This window comes from Nomascus leucogenys, chromosome 13 (assembly GCF_006542625.1).
Source record: "Nomascus leucogenys isolate Asia chromosome 13, Asia_NLE_v1, whole genome shotgun sequence".
Classification (NCBI taxonomy): Eukaryota; Metazoa; Chordata; class Mammalia; order Primates; family Hylobatidae; genus Nomascus; species Nomascus leucogenys.
In genome coordinates, this window is record NC_044393.1 from 59,714,031 (window position 1) to 59,722,827 (window position 8,797).

Here is an 8,797-nt window from a genome sequence, read left to right on the forward strand (position 1 = left end):
GATTTAGAGAATCTATTATATGGCCATGATTTGCATACTTGATCCTAAATTTATTGTGTTTGCTGTTGTCAGACCAGACTCTTCTTTTTCTGGCAGTTTTAGAGTTTCTTGCTGAGCCTCAGGGTACTTGATTCATCTTTGTTATTTTTAATCAGGATTTTTGTTTTATATTCTGAAGCAGCCTTTGCTAAAAGACCACAGCTTTTGAATTTCGACTCTGTTTTTTAGAAAATTACCTCACAAAAATTTGTATCTGAATGTTCTCCATGTATGACTTTCTCCCAACGAAGATAAAAATCGCATTCTCTTGAAAATATGGTCTAACTACTAGGCTGAACTATTTCTTCCTTTTTCTATAAGAGCATTGACCTCTGTGGAATTAGAATCATTTAACTTCTCTTCCCTTATGGCTGTGTTTAAGAATCATTTCTAAGTATTCTTTGAAGCCATATCTGAGAATCAGTGATCATTAAGATGCTCAAAATGTCTCCCCTGAAAATGGTAGCTTGAGTCATAAGAGCACCAATTCACATCTGATACATTGCCTTTGCTAACCTTCATGGAAAAGTGGTTGAAACCTATTACCAGGTGTGTTAGTCAGCTCCACGTAGATTATTAAAAAAAATTAATGGCTGTGGATAGAGTTTAACCTGAAGTTAATTTTACAACTTATAGAGGCTGACAGATTGTCTGTCAAAACTGTTTTAAGCATCCTGGTGGCCATGAAAACTTTCTCTTGTCCCTAGGAAATATTTTGGTCAGCATTGGTCTGTGCTGCCTAGTACCAAGAACTACTAGCCACTAATACTTAAATTTTAATTAATTAAAATTAAGGAAAATCAAACATTTAGCTCCTCAGTTGCACCAGCCACATTTTAAAGTGCTCAGTGACCACACAAGTTTAGTGATTACAGTATTGAACAGTGCAGATATAGAACATTTCCTTACCACATAAAGTTCTATTGTTCAGCACTGGATAGATGGATGGAGAGAGAAGATTAGGCTAGGTCAGTTAACATATCTATAACAATACATTATCTTTCTTCTAATTAGCAAATGTTATGCTGTAAAGCAGAAGTATTAAATGTTTGTTATATTTGATTCATTTTATTTATTAAGCAACTGTCATATGATAGGCCATGTGTTGTTTGTTGCGAAGAAGTAAAGAAAAATGTTGCCATTGAGGATAGCCAACCTGAAGAACCAGCTGTGGACAAGCTAGTTTTGGTTGGTGGGATGAGTATGAACAGCCAAGCATAAAAAGAACAGCACAACCACGTGCAGAATATCAGAGAGTATAAACCATATCCAATCAGCCACACTGCTGGGAGATACCTTAAAAGAACAAAATATTTATTCATTCATGCTTTTGCAACAAGCCTGTGAGGAGCAAAGTGTCTCTCATTGTCTCTCAGTTTCATAGGATGTGGTCAGTGTCTTACCAATCAGTAGTGGTGTTACCAGCATGAGAGCAGGGCTCCCCGTTGGGTGCCATTTCTATTATATTGCAACCCTATAACCTAGAAGTTTTAGACATAGAATGAAGGAACGAACTGTAAATGGCAATAGAAAAACATTAGCTTTATAGAGTATATTTTCATTAAAGTGAGAAAGGTCCACTACGGATACAACTTGAAGTTTCAATTTTCTTCTATTCTAAAATTTCCATTAAATCTAAACATTTAGGGAAAAATATTATTTTCAAAAGTGTTTATGATGTTTCTATAAGTAATGTAGTTAAGAAAATGTGGCACATTTATGGATTAGCACTGCATATGTTCCAAAATAAGAAATCAAAAGGCTTACACGAATTCGGGTCCTCACCTAGAAAAGGGGACCTATTTAGAGGCATCGTCATTTGGAGGCTGTTCTGCTCAGCCTATGGCTGCTTTGTCCTTCTGATCACAGAGGACAGCCTAAGGTTTAGCATCACAGTGTACATTTTTATAAGGTTCTGGATAGTGTCACCTTTTAAAGACTTTACTTAATCTGATAAAGAATGAAAGAAGAAAATAGATGTTGTAAATGCATATTTGTGGTAATGTAATTTCTTTTGAAGGGCATTAGGCTATTTCTGTCTTAAAGGTTAAAGTAATTTTCAAGCATAAACATTTGAGTGTCAAGTACAAAAGCAGAATAAGAGTTCATTATCCAAATATCTAACAATGTACCAAAATGATTTTCTTCACCATAAAATACCCTTCAGTTGGCTTTCTGGTGAACACTGTAGTAACAGTTCTGTAGTTCTGGTTTATAGCTTCAGGGTCTCTTTTGTAGTGCTTTATCTTTTCCCTCCAGGCTGATATATTTCCACCCTCACATATAAAGCAGAAAACAGTGGCCTTGAAATTGACTTCACAAAGAGACCATAGATCTCTACAAATCGGAGAAAGAGAAAACTAAAGTCTTGGTCAATAGAGGAGAAAAAGGAGGTAATTAATAAGCACCTGTAGAAATGCTAACATCATTCATGTTTGGAAACAAGGATTCTTCTAGCATGTATAATTGGGTCATGCTCTTGGATTGGCGTTAAAGCTCAGAAAAGAGGAGACCAGCTTGGGCAATCCCGTCTCCACTAAAAATACAAAAAATTAGCCAGGCGTGGCGGCATGCACCTGTAGTCCCAGCTACTCGGGAGGCTGAGGCAGGAGAATTGCTAGAACCCTAGAACCTGGGAGGCAGAGGCTGCAGAGAGCTGAGATTGCACCAGGCTGGGCGACAGAGCAAGACTCCATCTCAAAATAAAAAATAAAAATAAAAACATAAAAATAAAGAGCAGAAAACTAGTTTATCCATACGGGACGATTGTGAAGATCACCTGTGAACCTGTGATATATAATGACAATATTCATGTTGACAAGTATATATAAATTTATGTAAAGTTGAGCTATTCTGATTGTGTAGATTGTAATAGTTTAGGAAACTATGCTTACTCTAAAATAAGCCTGAGCATTGCTGGGACAGAAATTGAACCCATTTTACTAAATCCAGCACTTGAGAGGCTTAACTTTTTATCCTTACAGGTCACCTTTATGAGGCAGGCACTAAGGAATAAGAGTCACATATTCAGTTGATATCAGAACACAATGACGTGAGTCCCTGCCGATAGGGGTTCTAGAGCCCCAGATTTTTGAAGACTCTGGTTATCTTTTCCATTAGCTCGCAGACTATCAATGATAAGGAAATCTCATTATCTTTTGAAACAGTGCCTCATCTTTAAGCTTATCCAAAGTCCTTAAGTGCTGCCTATTCCTGATTTATTCTCCAGGAGCATTTTTATTTTTAGCTTTGCTTCTTGCAACTAAAAAGTTTAGCTCATTCCCCAAGGAAATGTAACAGCCTGTTTCCTGGGAAGGAAACCTAGAAACATTTGTCCTGAGTGATACACCTCCTGTTTGGGGTTTGTGCACAGATTCTACTGGACATTTCCAGGGCATTGTTTGACATTCAGAGGTAACATGTAAAATTGAGTATATGGTACCTCTGTCACACATTAAAGTGATGTGAGCCATGCTTGAGCTAAGAGACACAAGAGTTTTGATTTCTCCCATAGCAAGAAATTATATCCTGTAACATGTGCTTGGTAATTACAAATCTTTGCGTGGGCATCAGTGCCATATGCATAATATACCCCGTTGGCACCATTTCAAGGTTGCAGAGTCACATTTTGTCGACGAATCATTTATAATCACCACTGCTACTGCAGCATTGTCTGTCACACTTTGCTCTGCATGGATGATTCTATAACGAATTTTAGTGTTGCTAAGTGATTTCTTTAAAACCACAAGTTAATGCTAGTGTATTTGAGATATTTCTTAAGGACTATGATAAAATGTCATCATGTATCTTGGGAAAGGAGTAGGATAAGAAAGAAAAAGAATGGTAACCAAATCTTTATTGATCGCTTACCATAAGAGTAGAATAATCTTGTAACAGTAGTAAGGACACACGAACATTTGTGTACTTTTTTACCAAGGCTGCTTACCTTTTTGAATTATGAAAAATATGATTAATTGACCGAGCTTAGATATGTTCATTTCTGTATGCAACTTGCTCACATGAAAAGATATATGCATTCATACTTTTATTTTTTAAATTGATCTTCAACTCTGTAAAGTGTGTATTATACTGAAAATAGAATATCCAAGTGGTTAAGAGCATAGGCTCTCAGAGGTTGAGAGTTTGACAGGCATAGGTTAAAATCCTGGTTCCATTAGTCTTTAGTTAAGTGACACCCATTCCACCCAAGGTCAATTAACTTTTGTTTACCTTGGTTTCTCCAACCGTAGAATGAGGACAATGACATAATCTCCTCATTGAGTTGTTGTTGTGATTAAATAATTAATATAAATATCCACTAAATGATAATTATTCAATATTAGCCATTATTTCCATTATAGTCATTTTACAGATGAAATGATAGTTTTAGCGAGATAATGTAATTTGCCCCCAGATTTACATTGCTAGCGAGTGGTTGACCTGGGATTTGAATCCTCTCTAGCCAATAAGAATAAGAATCCCATGATCATCTATATTTTTAGAAAATTATCTCTGACAGTCAGGAGCCTGTCGCAATGATTCAAATTGACAAACCATTAAGATAAAGAAAAGACAAAAGTAATTGCAGCTTTGCAATTAAAAGTAATGGCAAAAATCTCAATTACTTTTGCACCAAACTAATACTTTTAGAACCAGATAGACACTGGATTCTCATCTTACTCCTACCGCTTACTAGCTATGTGACCCTGGGCAAATCATTTAACTTCTTGGATACTCAACCTTCCCAACTTTATATTAGGAATACCATCTACCTTTAAGTAAATATTGTTGGGAAGACTAAATGTGATTAAATATGATATTCGCAAATCACTTAGCACAGTGTCTGATTCATGGGAGGTATTCAATAAATAACAGCTATGATCATTGTCATTATCAGAACTTTATTGCCCAGAGTTGCTCCCTGGAAGTTGCCACTACAGAGCACTGTAATGTTGTGCAGAATGAACAAATATTAGAGGCCCAACTCCTGTTCATTATGCTCCACTACTGAGATAATTGGGAAAACCAGACTGATTGGGTGACTACAAGAGAATTCTGTAGAAGACAAAGCAACACTTTAGCAAATCTCAGTACTTTTTTTCTCAGAGGGAAAATGAGAAGCAATGAGAAACCAAAAATTCAGATGTTAAAACTCAAAAATATTTAAATTATCCATTAGACATATGTTAGGCCATCATATAATTTCAGCAATTTGATCTCATTTAGGAGGTTTAATGACCTTACTTTAAAAATCATATGAAAATTAAATTCAATAAAAATCAGTGTATACTCATATCTACCTAACTTAATGAGAAAAATTAGGTTTAGTTGTAAAGATCTCCAAATTTGATTTAAAGTATATGTGGCTGCCACAGGGAAATGGAGAAGACGTAAAAAACCTCTTGATCTTAAAAAGACCTAGGCACTTAAATTCAGAGACTAAATGAGAGCTAAGGGAAATCCATTTCTTTAAATATAACCTCATCAAAAGTATGTTAATCAAATGATAGCAATACATGAAGCATTTAGATCTATAAATGCCAAACTACAGGATTAATACATATAATCACAGGATTCTTGAGTAACAACTTGTGTGAATTCAATATCCGCTGGTGATCAAACAAGAGCTATAAAGAATTTTTTGAAGGGAAAAGTAAAATCCACCTGTCATTTGTTTCATTTATTATTAATATAAGGATATTGAATATTCAGATGATCATGCAAAGTAATCCCCTAAAATGTAAATTTCAATTGGATTCAAAATGTTTAACTGTCATTCAATTAGAAACTAAACAACCAGAGATTTAAAAGAGAAATTGCAGACCGACTGGCAGTGAAGGCTTCAGAAAAGAATACACCATAACACAACCTTTCAGTGGTTTAAGCTTGAAAATCAAAACAGAAATCTCTGAAGCACCCATGTTTTACAACTTGGTGATGAGAATATGAAGATAAGTGAGCAAACATAAGTTAGCTGATGTTTGAATTTTCATATTCTAAAATATAAAATCAAGAATAAGTGACTGTCAAGCGTATTCTGTCATGATATATAACCCAGAGTAAATTTATACGTATTATTAGTTCATACTTCTGCCAGTTACTTTATTTTTGCAATATACTGTCAAGGAAGACTAACTTATTAAGCAGGAGCCCTTAGTAAGTCCCCAAAAAGTTTATCTAACTTTTATGGTAGACAATCTCTATTAAAAATTCTTTCTTTAGTGGATTTAGTTGAAATAATATTCTCAGAAATATAAAGACTACACACAATGTTATATAGCTTAGACTGTAATACAAGTATCAGAGTAGGTTCTGACACAAACTTTATGTAAGTATTTTACTGCAATTAAAAATGTACAAAAAACTATAGCTTAGTTTTTCTTTAGGCTTCAAACTATGGACATTTAGGCTTGTAAAAAAAAGGAAAATACTATAAATTGGCACGAAGCCTACTTAACATCATAAGAATGGAATTGATAATGTAGCAATCTCTGAAAATAAATGGAAGCTGACTAGGTGAATAATAATAATGTGGAGTGCAACATGAGGCAAGATGATGCAAATACAATGGTTCATCGTATAACAAAAACGGGGAGAGAAAAGCAGCTTACCTCTAAGTGTTCTTGTGAACCTACGTGTATTGAAATGAACTACATTTGCGAGGACTGCTGGGAAGGGGCTGAAGTGAAAGTGTCAGGAATGCTGTCCAACTAGTGTTGTACTCAGCATTATTTTTTCTAAAAACCAATAGATTCCAGAACACATTCCCGTTTTATTAATAGATTCTCTGTGATTTATCTCAATTTATGTTACATTTATTTATTTAATTTGTAAGAAGTTTGATGTTCAATTTATAGAATCTAAAAAATGTTGCTCATTTTAAAATAAAATAAAAATTTAAAAACACCATTTGGTATCTGTTCATGGAAATGCAAAATTGTATACACTATTATTTAATATTTGTATTTTCCCATTGAGCATAGTCTGAAAGCACTAACTTCCACATTCCCCCCGACTACAAAAACAAAACAAAACAAAAACCCAGAAACTGTGTTCTAAAATTTTCATTTAGTAAATGACATACATGATTCTCTGTTTACTATTAGAAAATAATTAACAAATTGGGATAAGCAACATAAAAGGTGAAGCTGGTTTATAAATAAATAATTACTCAACCCTTTCAACCCAGTCTTCTCTCCCCACTATGTCCACTCTACATTTAGTAGGAATGTGGTAAAAAGAAATAACAGATAAGAACTGCTATTTACGATGCAAATTTAAAATATTAAATATTAATTTTAGCCTCCACCTTCCTTTATCTCTCCTGAACATTTCTCTCGGTGGTTTTAACCATCCACTATCCAGTAGAGTTTCTGGTATATAATAAGAATTCACATGTAAGTTGAATAAATGACCACCTGATCTAATTTCACATAAAACCAAAGAGATGTGGACCAGAATCAAGTACAAACTTAAAATGGGTATCTGGCAAATATGATTCTGTTATCTGATGTGATATAAAAAATATATAGACATCTAGTAATTTGAACACCAAATTACATCTAAGTTTATATCGTTCTTATAATGTAACAAGTAACATGTATTAAAGATAAGACTCCAAAATATTCTTCTGAAATAGCCAATTCTAAAAAGAAGTTCTAAAATATCATGCCACCTTTCTCCATAGCCCATATAATGCCTATATAAATATACAAGAGTCTAGATCTTACAATAGTAAAGAATTGTCTTTGGACCGACTTTCCTGCCTATTACAACTAGAAATCTGGACAATTTATCTGAGTGAGTCTTACCAATAACTCCTAAGATCAAGATTCTAGACGTAAGAGAAATTGGGATGTGTATCACAGTCAGCTCACTCTTTCTCTTAAGGTATTTGCCCATGTGAATGCAGTAGCAAAGAGGCTTAAAAACTAATAATAGGCTTGGCAGGCTCAAAAAGGAGGAGGATCTCTGGTAAACATTATAGCATATGAGACCCCACATGGTTACATCTTGGGAGAGTGAGGACAAAATAGAAATCCTCATTGGTAGAAGTTAATATTTATTGAATTATTTCAGATATTATCTCTAAATAGTTTCTAATTATCTCTAAAATTTTTCAAATGTGATTTTTCAAAACGAATTAAAAATGTATAAGCAGACAAAATTGCAAGAACTGACCAAACTCCAGGAAAAAAAATAGACAATAGAAACAAACATATGAGAAATTCAAAAATCAAAGTGATCATGTAGTTTAATATAATAATTATTAATATGTTTAAGAAACAGATGATAAAATTAGGAATTTAGGCAGAAAAATAGGAACTATAAAGAGAATCAAATGGAAATTCTAGGAATGAAAAATATAATAGTTGAACTTAGGAACTCAACTGGGTGATTTAAAAACCATTTAGGCACAATTGCATGGAAATGCAGGAAAAATAGTAAATATGTGAGTAAATTTTTAAAATATTTGATATATTAACCAATAATAATATATTGTGATGTTTAAAACATATGCAATATTTTTAAATGACAAAGATGGCACAAAAGGCAAAGGTTATTAATAGACTTAAAGTGATTTGAGGTCCTAACATTGTCTATATTAGGAATATGCTATGGTCTGAATGTTTTTCTCCTCTAAAATTGGTTAAGTTGAAATCCTGACTCCCCAGTGCAATAGTATTACGAAGTGAGGAGTGTGGCAGGTCATTAGATCGGGGTGGAGGCCTGTTGAACAGGATTAATGCCCTATAAA